The sequence below is a fragment of the Stegostoma tigrinum genome, chromosome 25 (genome assembly GCF_030684315.1).
Source record: "Stegostoma tigrinum isolate sSteTig4 chromosome 25, sSteTig4.hap1, whole genome shotgun sequence".
In the NCBI taxonomy this organism is placed as follows: domain Eukaryota; kingdom Metazoa; phylum Chordata; class Chondrichthyes; order Orectolobiformes; family Stegostomatidae; genus Stegostoma; species Stegostoma tigrinum.
The window spans coordinates 51,740,668-51,757,881 of NC_081378.1; the positions used below are offsets into that span (position 1 = coordinate 51,740,668).

A 17,214-nucleotide genomic window follows, 5' to 3' on the forward strand; every position below is an offset into this window, starting at 1 on the left:
TTGGGGTGGTGAACAGTGAGGAGGGTAACACCAGGTTAGGACAGAATATAAATGGCCTCATCAGATTGGATGATCATCATACATCATAGAATTCCCAGAGTTTGGAAGCAGACCTTTCAGCCCAATAAGTCCACACCGACCCTCAGAATCCCAAACAGACCCCCAATTCTACACATCCCTGAACACTATGGGCAATTTACCTAACCTGCACACCCTTTGGAGTGTGGGAGGAAATTGGAGCACCTGGAGGAAATCCACGCAGACACAGGGAGAACGTGCAAACTCAACACAGACAGTCGCCCAAGGGTTGAATCTAACCCAGGTTGCTGGCGCTGCGAGGCAGCAGTGCTAACCACTGAGCCACTGTGTCACCCAACAAGAGGATACAGATGGCTTCATCAGATAGGATGATCAGTGACAAACGTAAATTTATCCAGATAAAATGTGGGGTAATGCACTTGGGCAAGTCAAAAAAAGGCAAGAAATATATGATGAATGGCAGGGTCCTGGGAACCACGAAGGTTATATTGGAACTGTACGTAACATTGGTTAAGCCACAGCTAAAGTATTGTGCTCAGTTCCAAAATCCACATTATAGGGTGATTATGATAGTGCGACAGAGGGTGCAGAGATTTATCAGGATGTTGCCAGGTTGCACAACTTCAATTATAAAGAGAAATTGGACAGACTGAGGTTGTTTTCCTTAGAAAAGATTAACAGAGAATGGGATTAAAATGTATAAAATTATGAGGGGCAGAGATACAGTAGACAGGAAGAATCCTTTCCCCTTGCTGGAAGGATCAATAACCCTGGGGCAAAGATTTAAGCTAAGGGGCAGAACGCTTAGAGGAGATAAGAGGAAAACTTTTTCATCCAGAGGGTAGTGAGTATCTGTAACTCACTGCCTGTAAGAGTGGTGGAGGAGTGGAGGAAGAAATCCTCATAACACTGAGGAGGTATTCAGATGTGCACTTGCAATGTCAAGGCATACAAGGCTATGGGCCAAATGCTGGAAAATTGGATTATAATAGTTAGATGGTTGTTTTTCGCTGGCACAGACTCGATGGGCCCAAGAGTCATTTATGCTGTAAATCTCTCAGACTCTAAGACTATGATGAGAGAATTTCAGAGTGATTTTCATCAATAGAGAATTCATTAGGATTTTCAATAGACCTTGATAACATTTCAACAAAAACAGCAGACTCCTTTTGTGGCCATACAACCTTGGTCAATTAATGATAAAACGAGACTTCCAAAGCTAACTTTCATAATGAGGTTTACTCACATATCTCAGTCACAGTTTCCAATCCTTAAATTTGGTCATTCCTTTATGTTTTCATTCTTCAGCTGCAGGATTCTAAAGTTCAATATTTGTTCCCACAATCTAGATTGCTATCTACTTTTCGATCTTCTAGAAAAGTACTGAAAAAGGAGATACGGAGGCCAATAGTTGTTCTATTCTTCTCGTAGATAAGCACGTGCTGCAATGGGAAAGAAATAGTTATGAATATTCAGTTATTTGATTTGCTACACAAAACAAACCAGTTTTAAAAAAAAGTATGCTAAGAATAAGTGGGTGGTTAAAAGGCATCTCAATTACAGTTTTATGCTTCACTCTACAGTACTTATTTGTTCAGAAAAAAATTTAGAACAAATTAATTTCAAATGTTGAGCTCCAGCATTAGGCCAGATGTGCCAATAGTTGCTTACACCGGCTGGAACTTCATGCTGATATGAATAATAGTCTCTTGAGAACACCATCCATAGAAGTGTAAACTTCTGATAAAGTGTCAATGATGCCAAGTAATTAATGGAAAGGGAAAGATGGTTAATAGCTATTAATAAAATTTAAATAGATTCAAAGCTAAACTTGAAGATTAAATATTCAACCACTGTATTAAAAATCTATTAGCATTAGGCAAGGTAAAATATCTAACTTTTTTTCAACTCCCATCACCTGAAACAATAACCACTAAGAGAGGCACCTCAGGGCAGAGTAAAAAAAAAGTCCTGAAAAATATATGGCGTCATGATAATCCATCCATTGAAACTGAAGATCCAATGATGTGTAAATAAGTAGACATACCCCTTTCTGTTGGCATGCCATAATCAAGTCAGGGTGCACTTAGCATCAAGGTATAATTGATGGTCCTAACATCTAGTGATCCCACTCATGATTCCACACAGTTTGTGCACCACTCTCTCCCAGCCTGATCCTGGGATTCTGGAGGCTGGGAGAAAGAATAGTGTAAGACTACAGGCCTTATAACAAATCTCTAGCATGTCAAAAGCATAAGCTGTATTCCAACACCAGCAATAACTCATTCACAATAAGTGGGTATGCAGAAGGCTGAGCCAGGACAGCTGATCCATTACTGGATCTTCTCTTCAATGGGAGCCTTCAGAGCCTTTTGAAGAAGGTAGCTGCCATGGTTTCGATATGGAGGTGACAGAGGTTACAGAGTTTCCATTGAGGCAATGTTTAATGCTCTAACCAGAGGGCAGATATTCTTGGAATGAACGAATGAATAACCAGAGTCAGGTAAATTGTGAGTGGTATGGCAACTTCCACACGGATTTGGTCAAAACCAGTCTCATTTCTGGAAGCTTCGCAGTGAGGTTAAAATTGTGTCAGAGATAATGGGAACTGCAGATGCTGGAGAATCCAAGATAACAAAGTGTGAAGCTGGATGAACACAGCAGGCCAAGCAGCATCTCAGGAGCACACAAGCTGACAGGTCTAGGCCCGAAACGTCAGCTTTTGTGCTCCTGAGATGCTGCTTGGCCTGCTGTGTTCATCCAGCTTCACACTTTGTTACCTCACTTCTAGAAGCACCTGTTTCAGAATTCCCACTCAAGTCATTGGAAGATAAGTCATCAAGAAGCACTTATGAACAAGTTTCTTGGATGCCTAAATCTCTGGAGAACAATGCACAGAATCTTGCAAATTGCTGAATCAAAGTTTTGAGCAGGCTGATAAATGCAATTAAGAGGTTCTGTCATTCTCAACATTTTCCTCCGTTTTTCCCAGTATCAAAGACCCATGTCAGAGGTTTCTCTGGGAGGTCCAAGACCACAGTAAGTTTCTGGCAAAATTCGGTGACCAGAAGAATATGCTTCAGGATGTTGCTTGTTCTAGACAACAGAGAAACATCTTGACACTTTTCATAGTGTGATTAGTCTCACTTGTTAAACGTAGTTACAACCATCATATTCCTGAAATTGCCAGGCGTTGGGGACAAAGGGAGGAAAATAGCAGCAAGTGTTTGATGACAAAGACTTCTTTAAGTCAACAGATGTCCTAGTGGTGAGCTGTTGTTGCAAAATTAACTAAAATTGCCTGGACACTGCAGCTGGTTAGCTCAAAGGTGTTCTCCCTACCAGGATTTGTTTTCTCAGCTCCCAAATGGCCAACATTTCAGGCAAGAACAAAAGCACTCAAAAAAGCACAAGCTATGCTTCAATTTAGATTTTATTGTCACATGTGCTCAAGTACAGAGTACAAGAGATAGTGAAAAGTGTACAATGTCACTTCACATAGGTGCTTTGTACCCGAGATAGCACTACATATAAAATCTTAGTTACAGAAGTAAAAAAAAATTAAAAAGTTTAGACTAGCAATGACTTTAATGACTAGATGGAGCTTGACTACTTGTTCAAAATATTGATTTGTCCATCAAGCTCTATCATGTTTCAAGTTCAAACATCTTAAATCATAAACGAAGTGCAGTAGCAATGAAGAAAAAGGAAAATCTTGCACGTTGGATTCCATTTCCTGCCGATGTACCCAAATATCTGCAAGGTTGAGAATCAGTCTGTTCAGCCAAAAGGACTCAAAATAGAAACTCGTAAGCCTGTGTAGATGTCATCATCAAACCGAGTTCTGGCAGACGGTCAACAATAAACGGGCTACCTTGTACCCAGACTCTAGGCTATTTAATCTGTGAATTTGCAAAGAGAAAGTACTCATGTGCTGCATTCACAATGTGGAAGAGCTATAATAAATGCATTTGACAATGTCTTTAAAATTACAAAATATTACAGAATACACTGCCTATTTGAAGCCATTTAACAGTATTCTCCAATACTGCAGTATCAGCATACAATACTGCAACACATCAAAAAAAAGACTGCATTAAAGCAAACTCAGGGATACACAAAGCAGGTTCAAGTAAAGTTACTTGCCAAGTATTTAGTATCATGTTGGCAAAGAGCAGATAGCAAGAAACAAAGCACCTTAAACATCTTAGAAACAACATGAAGCACTTTGTAAAATCACGTACATACATTAACTGATTGTGATACTGGTTGCGAGGAGAAAGCTATTCAGACTATTTGCATTTCTACAATTATTAGATCATCAGCAATCAGTAAGAACGTTAGCATCTTTACCTCAGTTATATTCCAATTTGTCCATAGTTAAGTTCTATGAAAAAATACAACTAGTCCACCATCATAAGACTGAGTCAACTTCCAAAGCAAAGGGCAGAACACATTATAGGGGTCTCAGCAGCATGGGCCACGGCAAGATTTGAGGCAGAATTGGGCAAGGAGTCCTAATAAGCTCAAATTGATGTCAGAAGTGTATCACGTGTCATCTTTTATCCTTTTGCTGAGCGGCATGGCAAGTTTTTCACTAGACAGTGACAAGTTGCCAATTAAGGGAATTACTAATTGCTAAATAACATCCCAACTCACCTCACTAATATTTTGCTTCTTGTCTTACTAAGAACCCCAAACAAGCTACATGTAGAGAAATCCTGACATAGAAATCGGAGCGGGTACCTAGCAACTTCAGTTCACCACCTGCTCCAAAGAACTTGCAGTTGGACAGCAGGAACCAACACTTCAAAACATGGTCTAAGGGCACTGGCCACATGCAGCCTACATCCATGAAGACTGGCATCCGACGTATGCCGGCTTTTAAGAACTCCATGGCAAATCTCCAATCCACTTACAGCATGCTTCTACACTTCAATACTGCACCAGCAGCTATCAGTGTAGCACTACTGCTAGGACATTGGATGCTCAGACACAGGAGCCCAGTTTGTATGCTGGACCAGGCTGCATCCCCAGGCTCTTTGCTCCTTGTCACAGTACTCAGTGACTAAGCCAATATAGATGCTCACATCATCCTTGCCTTGCACCACGTTTGTGTACTTTGCCCACTCATCCTGAGTTCTGAGCATCATATTACTTCTGTCTTGCTGTGCTGTTTAGCATCCACAGAAAGATAGATATCAGAAAGATATCAGAGTTGTTATCAGATCTCATTCAAGACAAGGCGAATAGCCTTTGCTCAGGAGGGGGGTCAAGGATAGCCTTTGATACCAATTCTGGAGTTTGGACACTGTCAGTCAGCCACTCGAAATGGTCAGTGTCAGCATTTTCTCCACTGAAGGGGTGACAAGCTAAATGTCGGGCCGTCCACCACCCATTTTGACTCTTTCTGCATTCCCCGAAGCTGTTTTCCTTCCAGAATGGACAAGGGGCATGAAGACCTGTTTGAATAGATAGTGAGAAAACTCGCTCGGGGTCATGGCAAAATAGCCACCGAAAAAATCTGACGCACCTTACAGTTAGCCAAAAGATGTGAGATCGAGTCCATAAACTCTGTTTCTCTCCCCAAAGTCACTGCCAAGCTTGTTGAGTTCTGCCAGTTGTGTATTTCAGATTTCCAACATCCACAACAAATTGCTGGTATATGCCAAATAATATTCTGTGAGAATGTTATGGTTCTTCCTCCTTTCTGTTCTTGATTCCAACACTTCACATTCAAATGCATTTTGCTCTTTTTCATGTCTGACATCTCTCAGAATCCTGCTGTTATTGGTCACTTTACGGGCATGATAGCTCCTCCAACGACGGGACTGCATGGTAACCTCTGCAGTCTTTCATCCTTGGTCCCCTCCTGCTTCACCATTTCTCTCACACTTGCCCTAGTAACATCATCTGATAGGACACCACTCAGTCTTACCATTGAATCTTCCACTGGACTTCAAAGCATTTTTTGTTCCCTGCAATTGTTTAACTGATATCTAGGTGCATGAGAGCCAAAACTTCAATCAGCAAAACTAAATTTACAAGCTGCTGCTGCTACCTCTCAATCTCCTGGAACCTCATCCTGTGCTTTGAGATTTCTAAAGTCATTATGCCTTTGAGTTCAAACTTAACAGCCATCCTTTCCCACCCATGGTTTATTCTCCAAGGTTCAATGGTATGACTAAGTTTACCAAAGTTAGACTCAAACATTTACCAAGTCCTCAAAAATCTGAGATTCTCTTCAATTACAATAAGACATTTGCGCCTTAAGGATCAGGGTCATGTTGTTCACCATCAAATGCCCCACAGTCTGCTTAACTTAACTTCAAAACTGCCAAGCTTGTTGAGTTCTGCCAGTTGTGTATTTCAGTTCTTCAGTTACACATGTGCCCAATTTCTCAGTAATTGGTTTAATCTCAGAACTGTTCCAATGTTTCTCTTTCCACAGATGCTGCTAGCCCCATTAACTTTCTCCAGTGTTTTCAGTTTATATTTTGGATCTCCAGAAATTGTATACTTTGCTTCTATTTGAGCGTTACAGGAAGTTCAGCCTCACAGGTGGAAAAGCACAAACAGGTCCAAGGCCAAACCATCTTCAGCTGTTTCACTAACGACTTCCCACCCTATTACAAGGTCAGAAGTATGCATTTTCCACTTGCACAACCTTCAGTACCATTCATCACTCCTTAGATACCGAAGTAGTCCATGGCCAAGTATAGCATGGTCTAAATTATATCAAAGTTGGAGCTGACAGTAGCAAGTAACATTCATGCCACACAAGTACCAGGTAGTGACCATTTCCAACAAGAGAATCTAACCAACTGCCATGGCATTTGCATTACCAAATCCCCCACTTCAACGTCCAGGGGTTTACCATTGACCAGAAATTTAAGTTGACTACCCGTACAAATATTGTACAAAGATTTTTGTGGTCATGTCCCTAATTTTGAGCCAGGAGGCTCAGGTTCAAAACCTATCTGCTCCACAGGTGTGTAAATAACATCTATGAACAGTATGGGCTTGAAAATGTTTATAAATATTGAGGCTACAAGATTAGATCTAGGAATTTGCCATTAACAACATCCTGGGTATTACCACTTACCAGAAAATCAACTGGATTTGCCACATAAACACAGTGGCTACAAGAGAAGGTCAGAAGCTAGGAATACTGTTGCAAGTAATTCACCTCCTGACTCCTGAAAGGCTGCTCATCATTTACAAGGCACAAGTCAGGAATGGGATGGCTCACTTACTACTTGCCTGGGTGGATGCAGTGCCAACAGAACTCAAGACGACTGACACCATCCCGGACAAAGCGATCCACTTGAAATGGCACTGCATCACATACATCCACCCCCTCACCTCAGAGCTTCAGCAGTAGCAGTGTGTGTAATCTACAAGATGCATGGCAAAAAATCCTTAGGTGGCACCTACTAAACTCTTAACCACTTCAGTTGGTAGGGGGGTGGTGATGGCCCAGTGGTATAATCGCTGGATTGTTAATCCGGAGACCCAAATAACGTTCTGGGGACCCGGTTTGAATGCCGTCAGCAGGTGGGGAAATTTGAATTCTATAAATATCTAATTGTCTAATGACGACTATGAATCCATTGTTAACTGTCAGGAAAAACCCATTTGGTTCACTAATGTCCTTTAGGGAAGGTAACTGCCATCGTTACCTGGTTTGGTGAGTCCAGACCAACATCAATGTGGTTGAATCTTAACTGCCCTCTGGGTAATTAGGGATGGGCAGTAAATGCTGCCTAGCCAGCAACACTTCAACCCGTGAATGAATAAAAGGAATCTAGGAAGACAAGGGCTGCAGCCACATACAACACCATTACCTATAAGTTCCCCTCCAAGCGACTCACTATCCTGAATTGGGAATATAATTGCTACTCCTACACTGTTGCTGGGTCCAAATCCTGCAAATCCCTCTCTAACAGCATTATAGGTCTACAGCAGATCAAGGCAGCTATTCACCACCGATTCCCTAATGGCATCTAAGGACAGGCAATAAATGCTGGTCAGCCAGCAATACCTACGTCCCACAAATGAAAGAAAAAAAAATTTGGAGAAATACTGACAGCACAGGTTCAATTGTTGCATTGGTTGAGGTCACCAGCAAGGTCAGGCTTCTCAGGTTTACTCTCTGTGGAAGCATGAAGACTCTCAGGTTTACCTCAGTATCAGTCTCACGAGGGAGCAGACTATGGTGCTCTGAAATCATGGTGACTTTCATTCATTTCACTTTGATCTGAAGCTGCAAGTTGCCTTGACAGAAGACTGATCCATGAATGGACAAAAGAAGCAGTCTGATCTTTCAGAAATAAAAAGGACTAACCTATTTGCATGTGTTGCACAATAGAGTAAATTATTAACCACAGAATCCTAGTTTGCAAAACCATGTATAAGGTGACAGTGTAGGTTAAGTTCAAAGAACCAAAATATGCAAAAAATACTGATATTCAAGATGCATTCCTAAGGATTTTCCAATTCAATACTCAGCAAAAGAAAATTCAATTCATCTATTAACATTTATACTAAATGCATCAACTGAAACCCAAATCAATCACAATCAATGAATTTCACTGACCCACTGTCAAGGGATACCTGGGTTGCGATTCTATAGGAGAGAATTACTTTGCTGAGCCAAATGCATCATGGATCACACAAATTAAAAAAAAAACTGCACGAAAAACAAGTACTACTCTGCAATAAACACCATGCTGTTAAACAAACAAAACGTGTATAGTTCTGGCTGCCCTATTGTAGGAAGCGTATTATTAAATTGGAGACAGTACAGAAAAGGCTTACTGGAACTGGAGCATTTGGGTAATAACAGAAGCTGGATAGGCTGTGATAATGGGAACTGCAGATGCTGGAGTATCCAAGATAACAAAGTGTGGAGCTGGATGAACACAGCAGGCCAAGCAGCATCTCAGGAGCAGAAAAGCTGACGTTTCTGACCTCGACCCTTCATCAGAGGGCTCTGATGAAGGCTCTAGGCCAGAAACGTCAGCTTTTCTGCTCCTGAGATGCTGCTTGGCCTGCTGTGTTCATCCAACTCCACACTTTGTTATCCTGGATAGGCTGTGACCTTTCTTTACTGGAGTGTAGGAGGTTGAGGGGTCACCTTAGAAGTTTATAAAATCATGAAGGTCCCACATAAGGTGAATAGGAATGGTCTTTTCCGTAGAGTAGGGCAGTTCAAAAGGTCAGAGGAGGAAAGTTTAAAAAAGACCTCAGAAGCAACCTTTTCCACACAGAGGGTAGTTCATATGTGGAATGAATGCCAGAAAAAGTGGTAGATGCAGGTAGTTAGAACATTTAAAAGTCATTTGGACAGGTACATGAATAAGAAAGGTTTAGAGGGATATGGACCAAATGCAAGCAAACGGGACTATTTTAGTTTGAGAAACCTGGTTGGCATGGGTGAGTTGAACCTAACAGTCTGTTTCCGTGCTGTATGATTTAACAGATTTTTCTTTGGTTTTCATACTAAAGTGACAAGACCATGCAACAGAACAAGAAAATCACACCAGGCTAACTTCACAAGTGTTTTGCTTCTTTTTCTCAATCATTCATGGAAAGCCCTTGGCCTCAAATTGAATTTGAGAGTGACAACTTGACAGATGTTGTTGGATGGAGAAGACGGTGCAAGAAAGCAGTCTGTTGAACAGCTGCCAACAAAATGCAAAGGAATTTCAAAAGATCAGTAAGCACAGACTGAGGGTTGCTGCATATCAAAAGCCAACAAATTTGTTGCATAAATCTCAGACAGTCTGATGATGGAAATGCAACTAACTAGTGGAAAAAATTTACTTGATTCCACACTCAGCGATTTATCAGCCACATTACATCTGTCTATGACAGCACTGGCAGGAGCGACCACCATTCGATCCTTGTGAAGAACAAGTCATATCTTCACGATGAGAATACTCTCTCTAACATGTGTGCTGCAGGACAGATTTTGGGTTAAACAGGATAGATTTTCAGTACATGTAGCAATTCAAGGCTGGGCATCCAGGAGGCATTGCAGGCCATCAGGAATAACAAAAACAGCTCCACCCACAATCTGTAAACTGACTGCCCCAGCACATTCCCCACTGTACCACTATCAAACAAAAGGATGAACTCTTAGTTCAATATCAAGTAAATTTTTTTCCATTAGGTAGCACATGGAAGGCCAGAGGGAGCACCAGGAATAAAAATTAAGTGTAAAGTTGGTGAAGCTACAACACTAAATTATTTGCATGCCAGGCAACATAAGCAACAAGTGAAAGACAAAGCTAAGCGATTCCACAAAGATCTAAGATCTGTAGTCCTGCCACAAGAACAAAAGACAGTACAGCACAGAAACAGACCCTTTGGCCCACCAAAGCTGTGTCTTTTATCAAATAAACATCATTTGCCTATATACAGTCCATATCCCTCTATTCCCTGCCTACTCATATCTATCAAGATGCCTCTTAAAACGTTGCTATTGTATCTGCCTCTACCACCTCCTCTGGTAATGCTCTGCAGGTGCTTACCATCGTATGTAAAACAAAAACCCTATTTCTCCCCTATTCCATTTCACCCTCAACCTATTCCCTAGTAACTGATATTTCTGCCTTGGGAAAAGAGACTCCATCTATCCATTCTAACCATGCCTCTCATAATTTTGTAAACTTCTATTGCCCCCTCATCCTTTTACATTCAAGTGAAAACAAATCAAATTTATCAAATCTCTCCTCACAGCTAAATGAGACAAGATCCCAGTAAATCACTGTTGTGTCTTTTCCAAAGCCTCCACATCCTTCTGCTAGTGTGGCAACCACTACAGAACACTATTTAGACCACATTTGGAATATTTAGTTCTACACAGCTGCAACAAGATTTGCTAGCTTTAATACTCTGTGCCCCAAACTATGAAGGCAAGCATGCCATATGGCTCTGACCAACTTATCCACTCATGTTGCCAATTTCAAGAAAGTGTGAGCCCATACACCTAGACCCCTCTGTATGTTGATGCTACTAAGGGTTCTGCCATCTACTGTATACAAGTATTTCTCCTATAAAGCAACAGCTGCATTCTTGTGTGACCTTGCGCTATAGATAATCGCGCTATAGAGAAATCACTACAGAAAAATCACTATTCCTGTACAGCAGAAAGTTCATGTTATTCAAACAGTTTGACTATTCATTAATCACGTTAACAAAACACACATTATAGCAGGAATACCTGTACAGCAAACATTTTTTTAAACTGGCACCTATGGGACCAGGAGTGTGCCCATTCATCAAACATTCTGGTTGACTAAGAGGTCCACCTAATCAATGTAAAAACACACAAGTAATAGAAACAACGTAATGCTGGGCGCACACACACCACTGTTATACTTTATTTACAGCATAAATCACAACTAATAATGCACTATTGCCTTAAATAAAACTGACCAGCAGAGAGTCTTCTCAAACATATCCTCAACTGATTATTCCGTTATCGTGGAGAGTGCGATTGATTATACAGAAAACTTTGCTGTATTTTAAGTAAACAATTTCTGCCCGTTTGTCGAGAATGCTGCTGAAAACAAAGTTTGCTGTGCTTCCCTCCTGAATTAGATCTTCCAAAATGCATCAGCTTACATTCGTCTGGATTAAACACCATCTGCCATTTCTCTGGCCAAGTCTCCAGCCAATCCACATCCTACTGTATCAACTGGTAATCCCCCTCACTATCTGCAATCCCCCAATCTCTGAAGTCCACAAACTTACCAATCAGGCCAGCTACATCTCCTCTATTTATAAGCAACAGGGCTCCCAGCACTGGTCACTGCGGAACACCACTGGTCATAGATCTCCAGTCAGAAAAACACATGCTACTCTGTCTGCTACAACTAAGCCAGTTCTGTATTATTCTTACAAGCTCAGCATGGAGCCCATCTGACTTCACTTTTTCTAACAGTTTGCCATGAGGGACCTTGTCAAAGGCCTGGTTAAAGTCTACATAGATAACATCTACCATCCTGCCTTCAATCATCTTTCTCGCTTCCTTAAAAGTCTCAATCAAATTTGTAAGACATGGCCTTCCCCACACAAAGCTATGCTGCCTATCAATAATAAGTCCATATTTTACCCAAATGTGAGTAAATCCTAAGAATCGTCTCTAATAATTTCTCTGCCACTGTCTTAAGGCTCACTAGCCTATATTATACCAGATTACTCCTGTTGCCCTTCTTAAACAAAAGAACAACACTGACTATTCTCCAGTCCTCTGGGACCTCTCCTGTGACTAAAGAGGACACAAAGATTGGGTACAAACTCCCAGCAATGTCATCATCTGCCACCCTCAACATTCTGGGATAGATTCCATCAAGTCCTGGAGACTTGCTGACCTTAATGTTTTTCAAAACACCCAACACCAGCACCTTGTTGATCTTGACGCTCTCTAGAATATCACCAAAACCCTCCTGACACTCACCATCCACCACACTCTTTTCCTTGGTGAATATTGACACAAAGTATCTATTAAAAGACCTCACCCACTTCCTCTGGTTCCATGCACAAATTCCCTGTCATTGAGTGGACATACCCTTTCCCTAACTACCCTCTTGCCACTTACAAACGTGCAAAATACCTTTGGATTTTCCTTAAATCTGTTTGCCAAAGACATTTCATGGCCCCTTCTAGCTGTAATAATTCCTTGATTGAGATCTTTTCTATTATCTCTGTATTCCTCAAGGGCCCTCTCTGTCCTCAGTTTCCTAAGCTTTACTTATTCTACTTTTTTCTTTTTGACTAAGCTCTCAATTTCTCTTGTCATCTAAAGGTTCCTGAATCTCGCCAACTTTTCATTCATTTTCACAGGAACATGTTGGCCCTGAACACTAATCTACTGGCCCTTAAAAGATTCCCACAGGCCAGATGTGGATTTGCCCTCACACAGCCATCTAGGCCCGAAACATCAGCTTTCCTGCTCCTCTGATGCTGCTTGGCCTGCTGTGTTCATCCAGCTCTACCTCTTGTTATCTCTCGCTCTCTCCCCCCCACCGCTACATTTCCCAGCTCTTACTTAAACTTATTGTGGTCGTTAGACTTCCCCTATTTAGTGCTTTTACCAAGGACTATTCTAATCCTATTGATAAATAATGTAAAACTTACAGAATTATGATGACTGTTCCCTAAATGCTCCCCCACTGAAACTTCAATCACCTGCGGTGCTCATTCCCCAATACCAGGGCTTGTTGTACTGTTTACATATTGTTTCAAAATACCGTCTGGGACACAGCAACAAATTCATCCCTATCCAGAAGCTACTAGCACCATGCAAGTCCCAAATGATAGAGAAGAAGTTAAAATCACTCGTGACAACAACACCATTGTCTTTACATTTTTCCATCATCTGTCCACAAATCTTTTCTTCTATCACCTGGTGTAGTACAATCCCGTCAACTGCACCCTTTCTATTCCCGAGTTCTATGCACATGTGGCGGCACGGTGGCTCGGTGGTTAACAGTGTAGCCTCACAGCGCCAGGGACTGGGGTTCGCTTCCAGCCTCAGGCAACTGTCTGAATGGAGTTTGCACATTCTCCCTGTGTCTGCGTGGGTTTCCTCCGGGTGCTCCGGTTTCCTCCCACAGTCCAAAGATGTGCAGGCTAGGTGGATTGGCCATGCTAAATTGCCCGTAGTGTTCAGGAGTGTGTGGGTTATAGGGGGATGGGTCTGAGGTGGGAGGCTTCAAGGGGCGGTGTGGGCTTGTTGAGCCGAAGGGCCCGTTTCCACACTAAGTGGTTTAATCTAATATCACCTTGCTAGATAAGCGCCCGCCCATAAATTGTCCTCCCTCAGTACAGCTGTGATATTCTGCCTAATCAGTAATGGTCTGAAGATGAATCAGCTAGACTTAAAACAGTAGCTTGTTTTCTCTCCATGGATACTGCCTGACTCGCCATGATATCCAGCATATCTTGCTTGTTGAGCCGAAGGGCCCGTTTCCACACTAAGTGGTTTAATCTAATATCACCTTGCTAGATAAGCGCCCGCCCATAAATTGTCCTCCCTCAGTACAGCTGTGATATTCTGCCTAATCAGTAATGGTCTGAAGATGAATCAGCTAGACTTAAAACAGTAGCTTGTTTTCTCTCCATGGATACTGCCTGACTCGCCATGATATCCAGCATATCTTGCTTAGAGCAACCTAGTTATCCTACCCCTCTAAATTCCTCTCTACCCTGCCTCAAATATCTAGATCCTGGAAGGTTCAGTTACCAGACTATTCCATTCTCTCAACTAAGTCACTGTAATTGCTCCAACATCATTATTACATGTATTATTCCATCCTTTTAAGTTCATCTGCCTTAACTATCATACTCCTTGAATTAAAAGTAATACACCACCAAGTTTGGCCATGTTCAGTAATCGCTCCCTGTCTGTTCTTCCTCTTTGTCCTTTTGGTCTCAGTCTCTGACTCTCCTTGGTCATTTTACTTGTGACCTACTGCTCTGGTTCCCATTTCTCTGGTTAAACCTTCCCAAGTGGCACGAGTAAACCTTCATTCCAGCACATTGTTGTTTCTCCAGTTTAGCTGCAACATTCCTCTTGTACAGGTCCCACTTAACCCAGAAGACAATGGTTTATGTACCTGAAGCCTGCCCTCCGACACCAGCTCTTTAGGCATAGCAAGCCTGCACGCCTTCCCTTTTCAGAATATTCTGTGCCCTCTCAGAGACATCCTTGACCCTGGCACCAGGGAGGCAACACACCAACCTGCAGTCTCACTCACAGTAATGAAATGCCGACCTGTGCCCCTGACTGTCGAGTCCCTTTTCACTACTGGCTGCCTACACTTCAACTTGCCTCAGTGTACAAGGGCGCCAGTCATGGTGTGCCACTGATCTGGCTGCTGCTGCTAATTTCCCTTGAGAAGCCATCGCCCCAGCAAAAACAGTAAATCTATTTGAGAAGGGAATGGTTACAGGGAACTCTGCACTGCCTGCCTGCCCTTACACGTCTTCTGCGTTGTCACCAAACTCTTACTGACAGCATGACCAACTGGTTAAACATGCTACCTATTACATTTTCAGCCTCGTGGATGCTCCACTGAGTCCACCCACCGCTCCAGGTGCTCCATGACGTAAATCAGGAGTTTCAGCTGAACATACTTTCTGCATACATAGTAAACATGGACACTAGCAGTGTTTCAGATTTCTCTCACATTGCAAGAGAAACACTCCACAGGGCCAGTTGTCCTGCCATTTTGAACTTTATCATCTAAATCAACCTTATCAAATACAGACAAAAACCAAGAACTGAATTCACAACTTTACCCGCTTGTCACCAGGTCTCTCAATCTCATGCTCCAGTCAGAGCAGACTAAAACAACAGAAAGTACTTTATCTCTACTCAGATACTACTCATTCAATTTACAAATCTGGTTCCTCAGCAACCAAGCCTACCTCAGTTTTTGAATCATGAGGTCACATCCAGCAGCCCAACCCGCCGCTGTTCAATCCTAGGCTTGCTCTCCTTCACTGTTGTTGATGTCACTGCTCAGACTGACTCCAGTCCAGGACCCGCCCCCTAGATATTTACCCTAACACCACTGCCGCCATTCACACACTTTTTTTTTTGGGGGGGGTACAACACATCATTGCCAAAGGCCCCAAGATGACATTCCACATTAAGCAGAGGTTCACCTGCACATCTGCCAATGTGGTATACTGCATCCACTGTACCCGGTGCGGCTTCCTCTACATTGGGGAAACCAAGCGGAGGCTTGGGGACCGCTTTGCAGAACACCTCCGCTCAGTTCGCAACAAACAACTGCACCTCCCAGTTGCAAACCATTTCCACTCCCCCTCCCATTCTCTAGATGACATGTCCATCATGGGCCTCCTGCACTGCCACAATGACGCCACCCGAAGGTTGCAGGAACAGCAACTCATATTCCGCCTGGGAACCCTGCAGCCATATGGTATCAATGTGGACTTCACCAGTTTCAAAATCTCCCCTTCCCCTACTGCATCCCTAAACCAGCCCAGTTCGTCCCTTCGTCCCCTCCCCCCACTGCACCACACAACCAGCCCAGCTCTTCCCCCCCACCCACTGCATCCCAAAGTCAGTCCAACCTGTCTCTGCCTCCCTAACCGGCTCTTCCTCTCACCCATCCCTTCCTCCCACCCCAAGCCGCACCCCCAGCTACCTACTAACCTCATCCCACCTCCTTGACCTGTCCGTCTTCCCTGGACTGACCTATCCCCTCCCTACCTCCCCACCTATACTCTCTCCACCTATCTTCTTTACTCTCCATCTTCGGTCCGCCTCCCCCTCTCTCCCTATTTATTCCAGTTCCCTCTCCCCACCCCCCTCTCTGATGAAGGGTCTAGCCCGAAACGTCAGCTTTTGTGCTCCTGAGATGCTGCTTGGCCTGCTGTGTTCATCCAGCCTCACATTTTATTATCTTGGAATTCTCCAGCATCTGCAGTTCCCATTACCTCTGATTGCCAAAGGTGTGGCTGAAGAATTTGCAACAAGCTTCAGCCAGATGTATTGATCACTTTATGAGATCCCAACATCATAAGTGCGAGTCTTCAGCCAATTTGATTCACTCCATGTGACAAAGAACAGTTATAGGCACTGGATACTGAAAAGGCTACGGCCCCTGACAACGTTATGGTGACATAGCTGAAGATGCATGCTCCAGAACCTGTGCACCCTGAGCCAAGCTCCTTGAGTATGGCTATGACACCAGCATCTACCCAACAATATGGAAAATTGCCCAGTTATGCCCTGAATGTAACACAGCATTCCAAGTCAGTTTGATGCCCCAGCTGTCCACTGTCAGTAAAGTGAAGAAAGATGTTATCAATTCTCTTATCCGGCAGCACCTGCTTAGCAATAAACTGCTCACTGATGCCCAGTTTGGGTACCTCAGGACCATTTAGTTCCTAACCTCATTACAGCCTTGGTTTAAACTTGGCCAAAAGGGTTGAATTGCAGAGATGAGGTGAGAGTGACTGGCCTTGACATCAAAGCAGCATTTGAACAAATGTATGCATCATGGAGCCCTAGCAAAATTATAGCTAATGGGAATCAGGGGAAAACAAACACTTTGCCAACTGGAGCCAGACCTGGCACAAAGAAAGATAGTGGTGATTGTTGCGGGTCAGTCACCTGAGCTCCAGGAC

The 17,214-nt window shown here is 42.9% G+C and overlaps 1 protein-coding gene across 7 annotated transcripts in view; it reads right to left on the reverse strand.

Moving 5' to 3' along the window:
- The window catches only part of cdk17 (cyclin dependent kinase 17), a 266,197-nt gene that overhangs the window by 199,793 nt on the left and 49,190 nt on the right, over window positions 1-17,214 (reverse strand). For 6 of the 7 annotated variants that reach the window (XM_048554109.2, XM_048554111.2, XM_048554106.2 and 3 more), the window contains one exon: window positions 1,286-1,481. The gene's annotated coding sequence lies outside the window, so the exon portion shown is untranslated. Of the gene's footprint in view, window positions 1-1,285; window positions 1,482-2,086; window positions 2,185-17,214 lie in introns of those variants that run through there. The other variant, XM_048554108.2, reaches the window with a different exon arrangement.